Here is a 16667-nt window from a genome sequence, read left to right as displayed (position 1 = left end):
TGGACAGGCTACTGGCCGAAGTAGGCTAATATAAATAAGTAATGTAATTTTCAGTAAGTATTTGCAGAGGTTTGGACGTTACTTTTACATAAAACTTGCATTAGTTTTAGATTATTCTCACTCTATTGACTGTAATTAGCGCTGTCGTTTAGTTAATTGTATAATGCAGTTAGCAGTGGTCACTGGGCTGAGTGTTGACGTCAGGCTGATGATGCAGACAGCTTCACATTGAGCTCTTCATTGTGGTCGTGCACTGAAACTCATGAGTGTCCCTCAGCACACACCAGTCACGCCAAATCTGAAGCGCAGGCTGATAGTCGCAGAAGGCTTCATCTCGCATCAATCCATCCAGGATTGGATTACGAGTTAAATCCTCTGCACTGGGACTCAGTTGAGTTCCTCTGAAGATGCCCGCTTGTGGATCGCAGATTGGGGACTTTCGCGGAATAAAACGAGCAAAAGGTAAAACACTTTTGATTTATTTCTTTAGTGTAATCTTTGCAAGAAGTTGACCCCCCCCCCCCCACTTTGAATAGTGAAGCTAAACAATTTGCATCTCTTTTTCGTGTTTAAGTGGAAAAGGGAAGTTAGGTAAAAGCGACATTTATTCTGAGGATCATCATAATAGGATATTATGTAATTGACATAAGCACTATTTTGGTGGAGAAAATAAGTAAAGTAAATATTTAGCTTTATACTGGTCACTCCGAAAGACAACTCTTAAAAACAAGTTGTCCGATTGCTTAACCTCAATCTTGTCAATGCAGGAGTTTGTGAGGACAAAAACAGCACGCTATGTAAACATATGCAGAGCTACTACAGACAAAGCTATAAAATAATATTTCCAGAAATCTTTTTTTGTTGTTGTAGTTTTTTGTATGCGTCATGTCTTACAAAGGCGAATAGTAAGAAGTCTATTTTGTATTCTGCATTTAAATTTACGCCAAAGGAAAGTCAAGACATTTTATTTTATAGTGGTTTATAGAAAGAGCATAGTTTAAACACTACTAGCCTATTATCTTGTAGTGATTTCCACAGTTTAAACTGAGTCCTGACAATTCTGTTTTCTCTCCTCGCGCGCGTGGCACGAGAACTGACAGGACTTAGGCTACTGACAAGCCAGTTTTTGACATTTTATGCATCCATAAATTGAGTCAGATAACATATTTGCTTATTGTAACATTTAGGTAATAGTGTAATGTTTCTTTCATTGCCTTTTAACACTGGGCAGTAATCCCTTTGTGGTTCAAATGTATCGATAGGTTTTAGCTGATCATTTACTCGCATATGCTTACTTATTGTAACCTTTATTCTAGCTGTTCGGAACCTAATCGGAAACAGTAGGTTGTTGTCAGTCAACACAGAAGTTTTCACAGTTAGGTTTATAGTTGGTTATGTTGGTGTTTGTTGTTCATTTCTTCTGGTCGCTTGTTATTTTGGTCACGCTGACTTCACACAACTGGATTTATTTATTTATTTATATGAACTGTCTAAAACGTGTTTATCTCTCCTTCATATGTCTGATTGCAACACATTAGCCTAAATGATGCACCACTATTTAGACTAAAATAGAGCCTATGGTCCAGAAGCAGGAAATCACATCTGAAGTGATACTTTTAGAAGACAGTTCTTTTAACAAGACAATGAATAATTTACATTTAAGACAGTTTTGCCTTACATATTTTTTCTCAGTGAATGAAAATAGTTCCAAAAGAAGTCAAAGCCTCAAGCTTTGCGTGACACCCACCAAAGCACAAGACTCCACAAGCCTTCATATTTTTAATTAGCTTTTTTGGAACGTTATAAACAGTGTGAAATGAACTGAAGGACAGTTCAAATGTGACAATTCAAAACCTTTGTTTCCTGTGTACACACTGCTACTCAGTGTCTGTTACAGACAGCTTTGTAAACCTCCTTAAAAATTGGCTGTACCACAATGTGCCACTTTCATAAATTTTTGCATTTGTGCTGTTGCAACATTTTATTTTTTTGTACTTGATTTTATTTTTTATTTAGCCTATTACTCATCCATTTAGAATGATGTGTTTTGTGTGAAACATCTGCACATTGTCCTAAAAGTAATGCAGTCACTCTGAACCCACTTTCATTGTGATTTACATTGTACTCTATGGCGTCATACAAAGAAAAGATGGCAGCATCCAGTTTGAGTTCTTCTTGGGCTGTATGCACCAACCAAGCAACTGCCATTAAGATGAATGGGAATGCTAATGGATAGCTCTTTCCAGGTATTATAGTTTTTTTTTTATCAAAATCAGCTTAATTGAGTGGATAACCATGCCAAGCTGGCAACACTCGTTGCTTCTACATCAAAGATGTGTATCTGGACTCAGCATCTGCTTTGTCCTTGTACCTGTTAAAAAAAACCCTCTGAATTATCTATGAAGCGTGAACACGTTTACTATGTTTGCAGTGGAAACATAAACCCATCCAGACTGTTTTAATGCTTGAGGAGACCTGAAGTGTCTGTCAACCATCTGAGGCATTCAGACATTTACAGGTTCTTCTGTTGGCTACAGCATCACATAGAAGCTGTTACAAGACAAGATAGTATTTCATAACAAGCATTTAAGTACTAGAGAAAAGGTCTTTGGGTTCACAGGGTATAAACCTTAAGGCATACTATGCTAGAATTATTTTCAGTAATTTACATCTTATTTAAATTCACATGCTGGGATAGTGATAGTATGTGACACAATGATTTCGTGTTGTTTCACTTATTTTCCCTTCTCACTGAAATCCAGACCTCAACATAGCCCTGAGGCAAACAGGCCTAGTTTGTCATGGATTTTGCTTATTATAGACCTTGAAGACAAGTTATGTCTTGCATTTGCATCACTTTTTGTCAGCTGAACATGAAGTCTCCTATGTGGTCTAATGATGGTAATGTGTGTAACTGGGGTCTTCCGGTTGTCCTCAATATGTTCATAAACTTCTCCCCATACCCTTATGGCACCTTCTTTTTTCATGGGCATAGAAGCCATTTTTATTTTCTTGACCTTGCCTAATTTAGAGAACATTCATGTTTGGAGAGAACATGCACACACAAATTAACAAATGTGTTTTATCGAATCACATCCAAACAAGTTCCAAAAGCCAAATGTAAACCAGGGCTTCGGATTAACACATGTGAGCGATGGCACTAGTGCAACCAAGTCCTACAGACAGTAGCAGGAGACAAAACACCAGTAAACAAGCCCACCATGCACATAATCTGTTCGGTACTGTACTGTTATTGGTGTCCAACTTGAGAGACATAAGACATGAGTTTGACATAAGGCAACGCTAATCGTTGGGCATGCAAAAATTTAGTTGCACAACATGAAAATCGGTTGCATTTTGTGCACTCAAATATTTAGGCCTAAATTTAAGAGTCATGTATTTGGATTGCATATTACATTTCCATCCATTTGGATTACACAGTTTTAACAAATTAATAAACTTGTAATGCATATTCTCAGTCATGCATAAATTAAATGAGTAAGAAACAGGTACGATTTCTGCATTCAAAAAGGCCATGGCATTATTAACTATTTGAGATGAACTGTTTGATTTAAATGATCATCATTTCAAAATGCACTTCATACAATTGTTCAAACAGTTAAATTTATTCTCAGCTAAAACATATAAACAGTTAAAATATGGCTAGCTGTAGAACAAGCAATATAGTTAGATAAAATGTATTAGACTAAAATAAATTATGATAATTATTTAAACCTGTGTCACGGTGCACACAGCAGGGAGGAACAAGGAACACGTCGTAACTCAAATAACATACTTTACTGAAGACAGGGCAGGACAAGGAGAGGCAAACACAGACATCAAACACCGGGGAGTAACGAGTAGACCAGACGAAATGGCACTAAACAGACAGGACTTAAAATACTCAGCATAATCAAGGAAAACAGGGCTGGACAAGAATAAACTACTAATGACATGAAACGAGGACAGGAAACAAACCAAATAAGGGCACATGAGGCAGGAACACATGACACACACGACAGAGGTCTGACATAACCCTCAGGACACACACAGAAACATACACCGGATGGGGCCTCCAGCGCGAAACAGACAGCCGAAGGCCGAGGTGGAGCAGGGAGCTCAGGAGGCCATGGCAGGAGGTCTCCATGGCCTCGTTCCTCGGCCCGGCCACTCCGGCCGGAACCCTTCTACCCCCCCCCCCCCCCCCCCCCCCCCCAAAAAAAATATTTCTATGGGGCAGCTCGGGGGTATCAGGGTCCCGGGACCAAACTAAATGGAAAGTTAAAAAGACCTTGGCCACTGGTCAATCCGGCGGCAGCCGGCTGCCACGACAACCACGGCGGCAGACCATCACAACGGCGGGGACTGGTGGGCTGGAGGAAGCCACAACCGGCGACGGGCCGAGTGACCGCGGACGGCGGGTTGGCCTTCCCCGCGAAACAACAACTAGAGGGGCTGCGGACGGCGGCGTGATACCCCGCAAACGGCGGCGTGATCTCCCGCGAACGGCGGGGACGGTGAGCCGCGGACGGCGGCGTCATACCCCGCGAACGGCGGGCATGAGTCAGCGGCGATCCGGCGGGCTTGACTCAGCAGTGGCGAACGGCGGGCTCGATGATCCGCGGACGGCGGCCTCACCTCCTGCGAACGGCGGGCTCGGTGATCCGCGGACGGCGGCCTCACCTTCTGCGAACGGCGGGCAAAACACAAAACAAACACTAGAAAAACTTGGACAAAACAAAACAAAGTGAAGGGACAACGCTTACTGTATAGGTCTGGTCTTCTGTCACGGTGCACACAGCAGGGAGGAACAAGGAACACATCGTAACTCAAATAACATACTTTACTGAAGACAGGGCAGGACAAGGAAAGGCAAACACAGACATCAAACACCGGGGAGTAACGAGTAGACCAGACGAAATGGCACTACACAGACAGGACTTAAAATACTCATAATCAAGGAAAATAGGGCTGGACAAGAATAAACTACTAATGACATGAAACGAGGACAGGAAACAAACGAAATAAGGGCACAAGAGGCAGGAACACATGACACACACGACAGAGGTCTGACAACCTGGTATTGAAAATGTATTCAGTTTATTGGTGCTATTACAGAAATCTTACCTATTTCGTTTATGTATGACTGACAAACATGCATCATATTAAGTTTAAAAGTTTATGTTAAAAATGTTTCATCTATTTGGATTACAATCAAATACTTTCAAATGCATAAATCTTAAAATTAGGCATAAACATATATTTTTAAATTACTGATGATTTGAATTAATTAACTTTGTGTGTAATGGTCGTTTGGTAGCAGTTCAAGGTAATTGTGGCGTGAAGCTGCACTGTGGGGTTAAAAAAAAAAAAAACTATTTTAGGTGTAGAAAATCGACCCAGGTTATGTATGTAACCCAGGTTCCCTGAAGGGAACGAGAGCTGCGTCGGAAGACGCTATGGGAACGCCATCAGCGTAACCGACGCTCTGAATATCGTCTACACCTAGTCCGATAGAAGGGCGAGGCGTCACGGGCGGGGTGACGTCACGACCAGGAGGCATATAAGCACGTGAGGCAGAGCCCGCGTCAGCTTCATGTCATGAAGCAAGCGCTGGCAGGGATACCGGAAGTATGGCTGCGAGACGCAGCTCTCGTTCCCTTCAGGGAACCTGGGTTACATACGTAACCTGGGTCGTTCCCTTCCAGGAACGTCGAGCTGCGTCGGAAGACGCTATGGGAACGCTATACCAACGCCGCCAGACTGACAAGTCCCTGCCTGATGTCAGGCCAAGAGGACAGAAGAGCCTGTAGTGGCTCGGATGTCGAGGTCGTAACCTGGCGAAGTCAGGGGCGTGGACTACCCAGCAGCGTCGCAGATGCCCTGATCGGTACATCTGTCCAAAAAGGCCTTGAAGGCCGCCATACCTCTGGTTGAGTGCTCTCTGACTCCCACCGGATGGGCAAGCCCAGAGGCCTCGTAGGCAAGATTGACAGCATCCACCTACCACAGGGCAGCCCTGTGGATGTACGTGCCCAGTGCTCACACTGGACACATACAGTTGTGCCTCTCCTGGCCGGGCTCCCCGAAGGGTGGAGGGCAGAGGCCTGGAGTACGACCGGCTGTGGTATGACCGTTGGAACCTTCGGAACGTACCCCGCACAGGGGTAGAGAAAGACTTTCGCCAAACCGGGCGCACAGTCAACATCGAAGGGGCCGCAGACAGGGCCTGAAGGCCACACACCCTCCTCAGAGAAGTGATGGCCAGCAAGAAGACGATCTTGATGGTGAGGAGTCCATCGGTTATCTCCTCGATAGGCTCAAGGTGCTCTGCACCGAACCTCAGAACCGCAGCCAGGTCCCACGTGGGGACGTGATCGTACAGGAGGCCTCAGCCTCAGCGCACAGGAGGAAACGTGTAACTAGGGGGTGTCTGCCCACTGGCTGGCCACCGATAAGTACGAAGAGATAGCTGCCACGTAGACCTTAACAGTGGAGTGGGTTAACCCTGCGGAGAAACGGGCCTGCAGGAACTCCAGAACTGCGCCAATCGGGCAGTTGACTGGGTCGAGCTGGCGGTCCCCGCACCAGGAAGTGAAAGAGTTTCCACTTCAAGGCGTACAGTTTCCTCGTAGAGGGAGCTCTGGATTGAAGGAGGGTCTCGACAACCTCGGTTAACAGACCGGAAGCTATGAGTTGCGCCCCTTCAGAGGCCATACCCACAGCTTCCATAGCTCCGGGCGGGGGTGCACGATAGTGCCCCCGGCCTGTGAGAGGAGATCTCTCCTGATCGGTACCTGCCACGGGGTGCCGTCGAGGAGAGAAATCAGGTCCGAGAACCATACTCGGCCCGGCCAGAACGGCGCTACCAACGGTAGACTGACCTCGTCCCGGCGCACTCTCGCCAGAACTCCCGGGAGCAGAGCGATCGGGGGGAAGGTGTACGGACGGAGCGGTCTCAACGTCTGTACCATAGCGTCCAGTCCCAGAGGAGCTGGAGGAGCTAGAGAGAACCAGAGGGGACATTGCGCTGACTCTCGAGTGGCGAAAAGGTCCACCTGTGCCTGGCCAAAAACCTTCCAAATCTGCTTTACCACACCTGGGTGAAGCATCCATTCCCCGGGCCTCAGCCCCTGTCTCGACAGAACGTCTGCTCCCACATTGAGATGCCCAGGAATGTGCACAACTCTCAGTGATCGGAGCTGGCCCTGGGACCACACAAGGGTCTGGTGTACCAGCTTCTACAAGGGGCGCGACCGCAGACCTCCTTGGTGGTCGATGTAAGAGACCACTGCCGTGCTGTCGGTGCGGACCAGCACGTGGTGATCTCTCAGGTCCGGGAGGAAGTGCTTGAGCGCACGGAACACAGCAAGGATCTCTAGCTGGTTGATATGCCACGATTGGTGGCGTCGACTCCACAGACCGCGGGCAGGGTGGCCACTCATGACCGCACCCCAACCGGTGAGGGATGCGTCCGTCGCTAGCGAGACGCGGCGACACGGAGCTCCCAGCACCGGGCCCTGAACCAAGAATTGAGGGTCCCTCCACATGTCTAAGGCACGGAAACCACGGCGTGACACTTTGACAGCGCGGAGCGAGTCTCCCCTCAAGGAGACCCCCCTGTTCTTGAGCCACCACTGTAGGGGCCTCATGTACAGCAGGCCAGAAGGAATCACGCTGGACGCTGCTGCCATAAGCCCTAGCAGCCTCTGAAACTGCTTGACAGGGAATGGCTGGCCTTGACGCACTCTCTTGACTGCCGTGAGAATCGACTTGATCCGAGCAGGGGTCAAACACGCCTGCATCGTGGTCAAATCCCACACCACGCCTAGATAAGTGGTTCTCTGAACTGGAGAAAGCACACTTTTCTTGGCGTTGAGTCTCAACCCCAACTCTCTCATGTGGGCGAGAACGACATCTCGATGCCGAACCGCCAACGATGTAATTGAGTATGCGGATGCCCTGTAGTCGCAACGGGACCAGTGCCGCATCCACACACTTGGTGAAAGTGCGGGGTGAGAGTGCTAGGCCGAAAGGAAGAACCTGATACTGATACGCTTTGCCCCCGAAAGCGAACCTCAGGAACTTCCTGTGAGAGGGAAGGATGGATATATGGAAATAGGCATCATTGAGATCTATCGAGACAAATCAGTCCTCGGACCTGATCTGAGATACAATCTGCCTGATTGTAAGCATCTTGAACTTCAGCTTTCTGACTGAGCGGTTCAGAGCTCGCCGATCCAATATGGGCCTCAGCCCTCCCATCCTTCTTTGGAACAATGAAGTATCGGCTGTAGAAGCCGGCGCGAGTCTCGTGAGGAGGAACCAACTCGATGGCTTTCTTCCTTACTAAATTCTCGACTTCTTGTTCCAGAACCAGAGCCTGCTCGGGGCGGATCGTAGTCACGCAAACCCCGTTGAACGGCGGAGGTGGCCCATCGAACTGATGGAATAACCATGCTCTACCGTCCGCAGGACCCATAGAGACACATCTGGCAGCCGCTGCCAAGCCACTAGATGATCTACTAAGGGAATCAGTCTCTCGAGACTGACCTCTGGTGTCAGAGATATGGCCAGACCACTGTCTTGCTGCGGCTCTCCGGAGGAAGACGCGGTCTCTGGCACTTGAGGCGAGTTTCTCAGACCCGCAGTCACAACTGGCGGGGGACTCTGAGAACAGCACTCGCTGGGACCTACTGTGCCCTGGAACTGCAGGGTTGACAGACAGATCCCCGGAGGACACCGAGGGGAGACGGTCACCGTGTGCCGCGGTGTAAGCCGCTCCACCCCAGTAGGGGTCGTCCTCCGCAGTCCTGGGGCTCGCCCGTCAGGACCTCTGAACGAACCAGACCCTGCCAGGCAGGGCCCAAAGAGACGCATTCGGCAGCTCACTGCCCAATGATCTACTAAGGGAATCAGGCTCTCGAAACTGACCTCTGGTGTCAGAGAAATGGCCAGACCGCTGTCTCGCTGCGGAGCTTCGGAGGGAGACGCGGTCTCTGGCAACTGAGGCGAGTTTCTCAGGCCCGCAGTCACTACCGGCGGGGAATTCTGAGAAAAAAACACTCGCTGGGACCTGCCGTGCCCTGGAACTGCAGGGTTAACAGACAAATCCCCGGAGAGCACCGAGGGGAGACGGTCACCGTGAGACGCGGGCTCTGCCTCACGTGCTTATATGCCTCCTGGTCGTGACGTCACCCCGCCCGTGACGCCTCGCCCTTCTATCGGACTAGGTGTAGACGATATTCAGAGCGTCGGTTACGTTGATGGCGTTCCCATAGCGTCTTCCGACGCAGCTCGACGTTCCTGGAAGGGAACTCAGCAGACTTTGCTTGACTTTGCTTTGCTGTATTCAACCTTTATTCAGACTCTTAAATAGGGACTTAACAGTCTGCATGGATGTGAATAAGAATCATTTATTTATAAGATTTGTTCACTACCAGTGAAGGAATGATGCAAAGTGTGGAAAACACACTGCTTGGGGAAACTATAAGAATAGTTCATGCGTTAATCAATATCCGTGCCTCTAGTTTAGATGCCATGGGCTGATATATCACATTGTGAGGTGGGAAGCATCACATTAAGTCTGTAATATGTGTGTTTTTAGCACAGTGATTTTTATTGTTGTTTTTTACCCTTGTGAAAGTAGTTTGCTCATTGCTCCCAGTCATTTAGCACAACAGTTTACTCCGCTTCATGTGCTACTGTATTAAAAATTGAATAAGTTTTCCCATTTAAGGCAGCAAAGAGGATGTTTTAAAAGGATCTTTCCCTGTCTGCTGAATCATAGGACCAAATCAGGTGACAGAGCAAAGAGTACTGTAGAGGGGAAGATTGCATCCTCTGTACCATGCTTTTTGTCTAGACTCTGCACATTTTTCCATTGCAGTATGCCAAACAGAAAGAGCATTTGAGGCAAAGAAAAATGTCATAGTTGTATTCACTGTGCTTTGTTCATATTGCACCCAGTTCCGATTTGTTTTTCAAATCTGATCTTTTGGGATGACAGTCCAAAATAAAATCATATCTGTTTGTTCAGACTGTGTGGTCAGTATTTGTTTTATGCTGACTTGTACATCATTACAACACCAAGAGACATGAGAGAGTAGCTGTCTGTGTGGAAAGAGAACAGGAAAAGTCCATCACGAGATCTTGCTGTGGTGATAAAGTGTCTAAAATCATAAAATCATTTACTTTTCTGATCTGACATTTAGAATGAAACTCATTTTCGGCCTACATCATAAAAATGTATCATTTATTTATACGTAAATTCTGCCCTACGTTCCTTTTCAAGAAAATGCTCTGTGACCCTGTCGTACCAAGCACTGTCTGCCATCGTGTGCAGTTTGCTAGCTGGCTAGTTCACCCATACGATGCTAGCCTGGCCTATGAATGAATGAACGAACAAACGATCTAAAAAATATATATTAAACTCGACAGAGGAAATGTGGGAATTAGGTTAGACTGAAACAAGGAATGTGGTGTATAATTGTGTGAAATGTATGATGAAAATAGCCTAGCAATTTCGCCAAGCAAATACCAAGAAATAGGTTGCAGCAGTTTGTCAATCCGCTATGGGATTGAGCTCGAATAGCTTCAGCATCAGCGACTTCTTATAGTACACAATCGCTGTCAATCAAAAGGAGATGCAGTCTTTCGTCAGACCCTCCAATCATCACGCAGAAGCCCGGAGTCCAGCCCCGCCCACTCTTCCATTCACCCCCAGAGACGCTGAGCGTCCGGGGGCGGGACATAATCACAGCATTTATCCAATGACCGTCTAGTTTTGAAGCACTGAAAAAAACTGTTCAAAGCAGCCCCATTGAAGTCAATGGACGCTAGGCTTCAACAGGGAAATACACTGTGACGCTACGGGAATATATGAGAAGGAAATCAAGTCACCTGCTATATGTAGCTGATTCTGAACGAACTTGTCTTCGAGATGAACGTGTTCTAACACATTTTTAATCAATAAAATGTTAAAACAATAGTACATATTTGACCATTAATTTTTTGACATTATAGGGGAAGCTGAGCTTCCCTTGCAGTCTTAAAGAAATCCCCACTGCACACATACCCTGAGATAATTAGAACCTCATGTATCCCAACGTTCATGTGTGCTGTATGTGCACTTGCAGGTGTTCAACAAGTACAAACAGTGCCTGAGAGCTGTAGTAAACAATACGCCTTCACTTACTGAATTAGCATTGACTTCTCTGTTTTTAACCAGCTCAAAATTTTATTGCCAATCATTCCCACTTTCCTTCTCGTGGTGTGTTAAACGGATCAGCTCCGAGTTTATTAAATCTGTCCAAGTACATGAAACACTGCGCATGAAGCTGGATGCTGGTCAGGGCTCATTAAATAAAACGTTCTCAAACACACATGCTCTTTATCTCCCTGTGAAATCACATTACCGCTGTCATTTGTCCTGTGCAGAGACAGACACTCATGACGTTAACACAATCTGCCTCTGTCATCTGTATCTTAATCAGTCTCAACCAGGCGTGACATGACAAGTGTCCAGCGACAAGTGATTCATCTGTCCAAACCGAAAGTGAATATGCAGTGCGATGACACACAATCATAGCTAAACAGAATATGTTATACGCTTATGAGGAGCTGGATTTGAAATGTAATGATAATAATATGCATATACTTCTCCACCTGTCTGTTTCTATGTTGTTTTATACAGATATTCTACCTCTATGGATGTGCAGATTAAAAATGTATGCATGTATGGAAAAATCTAGAAAAATCTAAGAAACAAAATCACTGTTTTCACATTTTTACTCTTATTCACTCTTATTTCCTATAAATTAAATTTAAAAAGCCCATCCAAAAAAAAAAAAATAGAAAAAAAAATATTAATATTAATAATACATAGAAATAAATAAATAAATAAATAGAATTTATTTAAATAAAAAATGTTATAGTTAATGAAAACACATAGCATAGGTGGATATTGGCAGTATAGACTGTCACCTAAGGAGGCAACACAGCTCCAGATGTGGGCACAAATATCGTTAATCATCATTTGCATCAATTTCAATAGATTATCCTATTCTCTTTCATGCTGCAGCCTCTCATCTCAGTGACAATTAATTGCATGTTAATTAAATCCTTAAAGGTAAATTAACTCTGGCATAGTAATCCAAAAAAGGCCCGCTCCCAAAACACATCACAAGTATCATTCACAGTTGCCATTTACTGTTATCAGTGGCAGGCGGCTTGCTGTACATTGCAGTAAAATCACTAAACAACGTGCAAACAAATTTGGTCCACTTTCATTTGGTTCAAGAGACTGTATCTTTAGAACCCTGGACAATTAAAATACTGTGTACTTTTTCCTTTTAGTGAAATGTAATATGACTGACATTGATACTGATACAAGTTAATACCTCAAATTCTCTGGATATAACGGTTTATATTCCCCGTTTTACAGCTCAAAAAGAGAAAAGGCTCAAAGAGAGAATGACACAGTTGCACAGCGTCACATTTAGTAGACTTTACAGGAGGACAGAAGTGGTGTGCTGGAGAATGTTAGTCTCTCATCTGTCCTCAGGACACATATCATCTGTCATCATTACTGCTAACATTTTCCAACACAATTGTTGGTGCATCAGTAAATGATTGCTATTGTTATATTCAAAGAGAGCTGCTTATGTAATCAAAGAGAGAAACTTTCCAGTCATTATTACAAAACAAACCCTAACCGTGCATCAGAGTTTTTGTTTTTTTTAAGCAATATCACTGTCTTGTAATGAATGTCAGTATGACTGTGATTCGGCCACACACTGGCATCCAGCACAACATCACCACTGCAAGTGTGATAATGCTTTTATACATAATAATCCTTTTATACATATTTTACTAACACATATTGCAAAATTTGCCTGTTTAATATATATATTTTTTAAATAAATAAAATAAATTTTATAAAATTTTAATAAATAAAAATAAAATAAATGTTCGATGGATGCTCAAGTGATACAATCCCACCATTGCTTGCAGGCTCATATACCAACGTCTGCCTTTCAGCAAATCAATGTAAACATCACATAACATAATTAATATTCATGACCCAAGGTTTCCCTAACTCGGTTTGTGAGGCATGGGCACAGAAGACCCTTTTCTTGAAAGTCAGCACACTCTGTGGCCATATTTGTAGCGCTTCCGGGCAGCCAATCCAATCTCAGGAATCCAAGACCAAATCCTGTCTGTTTGATTGGGGAAATAGTGAAATATCTCAAATTTGCAAAATTCACGTTTATATAATGTATGTTAAATCAGCAACAAAATCTGATATGAACTGAGCCGTAAATGTTGTTTGTTCTCCTCATATAGCAATAAAAAAGCAAAGCAAGTTTGTAATGGTAGCTGCTGTGATGTGATGACTTTATCAATTGCTGTTTGGCTCTTTTATTTAGAAGGGAGGGCTTGTTCCACATACAGTATTTTGCATTTTAGTTTCTCCCATTCATAGTAATATGAGTGCACAGACTTTTTGCTGGCACTGAATGAAAGTAAACTTTTTGAGTAGCCTACTGAAGATGTTGAAGAGTTGTGTTTAACAAAAATATGAATTTTTTATATCCATTTTTATATTCAATAGTGTTAAAGCCTGAATTATTAAAAAAATCATATAAATTCCAGCCAGGTCTCACTGTTTATATGTAAGTAGTAAAATGTAACATTTACAAGTACAGTTTTTTTTTTTTTTACCTTTGGAAAGATTCTGAAACATGCAGTATGGACGTATTTGCAGAATCTAAACATTGTAACATATTTACAGCTACTGAAACAGTAAATATTTACAAATGTTTTATACCATCTTCCATTACACATCTGTAAAGTTGTTCAATTGTAAATGACTTTACATTTCAGATGCTATCATATTTGATAATATTGTATGTTTTAGTGTCTGTGCAAACATAATTGCATGTTTTTTAGACTTAATTTAGATTTCATTTAAATTTAGATGTGTTAGGTGTATTTAGAGAAGCTGAACTTCTTATCAATCAGAATCACCCCAGCTGTGTTGTGCGTATGTCTAGCTTTGGCTCTGTTAAACAACAAGTGTTTCATTAGTATCATATCTTGCCTTGAGGGAGTGACTGTACCGTATGATGCAGCTATAATGATTTGGTCTGAGATAGACTGAGTAAGGTATGCTTCCAAACGTATACGTCTATTTTTGGTGGAACTCGAGATGTTTTAAGGAACCTTCATGCAGCACTTTCCATACAACATCATTTGCATGCTGTCAAGTACAAGTACAAAAATCACCATTATAGTTTCAGAAAATTATATGACCCATATGACTTCACTCCCCCTCATGTCGTATCACTTTTTTTCTGCTGTGGTCATAAATAGATGATATTTTGAAGAATGTTGGTAACCAAAACCATTTCAAGTCCCACTGGTTTCCATAGCATGGACAGAAAATACAATGGAAGTCAAATGTACCCAACACCATTTGGTTACTAAAATTGTTGTAAAATATCTTTGTTTTTGTTCCACAGAAGAATGAAACTCATACAGGTTTGGAATGACATGAGGGTGAGTGAATGATGACAGAGTTTTCTTTTTTGGGTGAAATAATTAAAATAATATTTATTTAATTTTGGGTAAAACTTTACATTAAGCACGACTCCATCTTGACTCCATTTTATTTAATTTTTAAATTTCAAATGTTTAAAATGTTCGTCCAAATTAATTGGACATGTTGGAGCCGAGCTCTTGTAGTGAGTGCATGTACTCTGACTCTGATAGACAAAAAAAAGGCACTTTTTTTCCGAAATGCCAAAATACTTGATAAATTGTATGCCATTGTTATTTTTTATGGAATAATTGAACCCAGTATTCACAAACAGCTTGATGGATAATAGTCATCTCGTCTTTGGCTCAAATTAATTACATCTGCATACAATTGTGAGGACCTGTCAATGCACCGGAGCTCTTACACAGACTGAAGTGTTTCTGTCACCGCGCGTGGCATTTATTCAGGTGAATTGGACTTCCATGAGTGGCACTTTGCGAGAGGCTGAAAAATATCACAGTGACTTGCATCATCAGAGTGGGCTTCTGATGTCCATGTGTTTAGCGTGGCCTATTTTTGTGTAAACAAACAGGAAGAGCTGACCTTGATCTGTGGCCTACGTTCTAACGGCTGAACCTTGATCTTCTGGGCACAAACACACTCTTTATGTGAAGAGACTTCTTCTGGCCTCTGATAGGTTCATGGTAAGAGCTTTAAATGTGCCAACTGCACAACGACTGTAAAGGTGTTTTAAAAGGTGACAAGTTAGAGGAACTAGACCCTTTAATTATTCTCATTGTCATGTCAAGTGCTGTAAGTTATCATGTGGAGATCCACATGATGTTTTGCACTTGATTAGCAGTTTGCTTTTGCTTTTTATCTTTATTTCTTTCTATTTTTTAACCTCTTATGATTTGGTGATTACATGAGCAAGCCAGTCGCCTATATCAGCTCAAACATGTTTACATACAGTACTGACAATTAAGATGTTGATTGTTAATTAGGTTAAGATAATCACAAAGCAATCAGTCAACAATGAAAGCATGTGTTACTACATGTGAAAAGTAAAAATATGTTAGTTTACAAATCAGTGTTTTGAGGTCATACACTTTTTCTCAAGGATATTGTTTTTTAAATACAGTTTTTTTACAATTTTGAAAATTATTTATCATTTTTGGGAAGCTTTGTGCCTCTTTAAATTATACTTTTTTAGTAATTATGTTTAAAAGGCATCAAATGTAAAATAAAGCTAATTAGAAAAAATGTTTATTTAAGCATAAAACCAATTTGAATGAACATCCAGCATTTCAGAAATCTGGCCACCCTAGCATTGACTTAACATTTCATTACATAAAGTAAAATGTTCAGCGAGTGCCGCTAATGTTTTATGCTTTATTGCATTTGAAAGTGACATACCAGCTATAATAAACCTAACCAATGGTTGTGTTCAAAAGCAAATGTGAGATAAAAATGGATTTGTTATGCACTATTTGTATTTTTATTAAGAGAATAAAAAATCCTGAAAAAGTATATCATGGTGCAGCCTTTAAATGCAGCCTCTGTAAACATAAGATACTTCTTTCAAAAACATAAAAGATTTAACCCCAAACTTTTGAAGGTAGTGTGTGTGTGTTTGCATGGAGTTGAACTCACAACCTTGGTGTTGCTAGCATCATTCTTTACCAGTGGAGCGATAGGAAGACACTTCAATCTTCAGTGTAAATAATCAAGCAAGACATTTACAGTAAATAAACAATTAAAGGAAGATAAGCTAACGAAAAATCACCTGATATCAGCTTTTGTCCACTGTTTTAAAAACTCAGTGGAGCTTTCAAGCTTGAAGATATAGGTGCAGTGACTAAGAAATACTAGTCAGTTGTTGTGGTGGAGTGATGCCATATAGTCCCAGTAAAGTACACCAGATTGCAGCAGTCTGCCAAATCTTGCACAAACTACATGTGTCCTATGAATAATTATACTGATAGATGCGACTTATTATTTGAATTTTGCATTGTTTTTCCTTGCTCTCCATGACCCTATCAGAAAAAAACTGTAAAAAACTTAGTCTTTTACCTTTATTAAAGGAAAGTTCCATTATGAATTGCTTTTAGCATTAGTTTGTGCA

General features: G+C 42.7%; 1 protein-coding gene across 3 annotated transcripts in view; it reads left to right on the top strand.

Annotated features, from left to right (window-relative positions):
- The first annotated feature begins 239 nt into the window (after positions 1-239).
- Positions 240-16667, top strand: part of gcgra (glucagon receptor a) — a 67108-nt gene continuing 50680 nt past the window's right edge. For 2 of the 3 annotated variants that reach the window (XM_079379913.1, XM_079379916.1), the window contains exon 1: positions 240-462. The gene's annotated coding sequence lies outside the window, so the exon portion shown is untranslated. Of the gene's footprint in view, positions 463-14525; positions 14563-16667 lie in introns of all 3 variants that reach the window. The other variant, XM_079379914.1, reaches the window with a different exon arrangement.

This window comes from Barbus barbus (genome assembly GCF_936440315.1).
Source record: "Barbus barbus genome assembly, chromosome: 3".
Lineage (NCBI taxonomy): Eukaryota > Metazoa > Chordata > Actinopteri > Cypriniformes > Cyprinidae > Barbus > Barbus barbus.
Note: the sequence above shows the minus strand (reverse complement) of the source record. Positions and strands in the feature narration are given on the sequence as shown.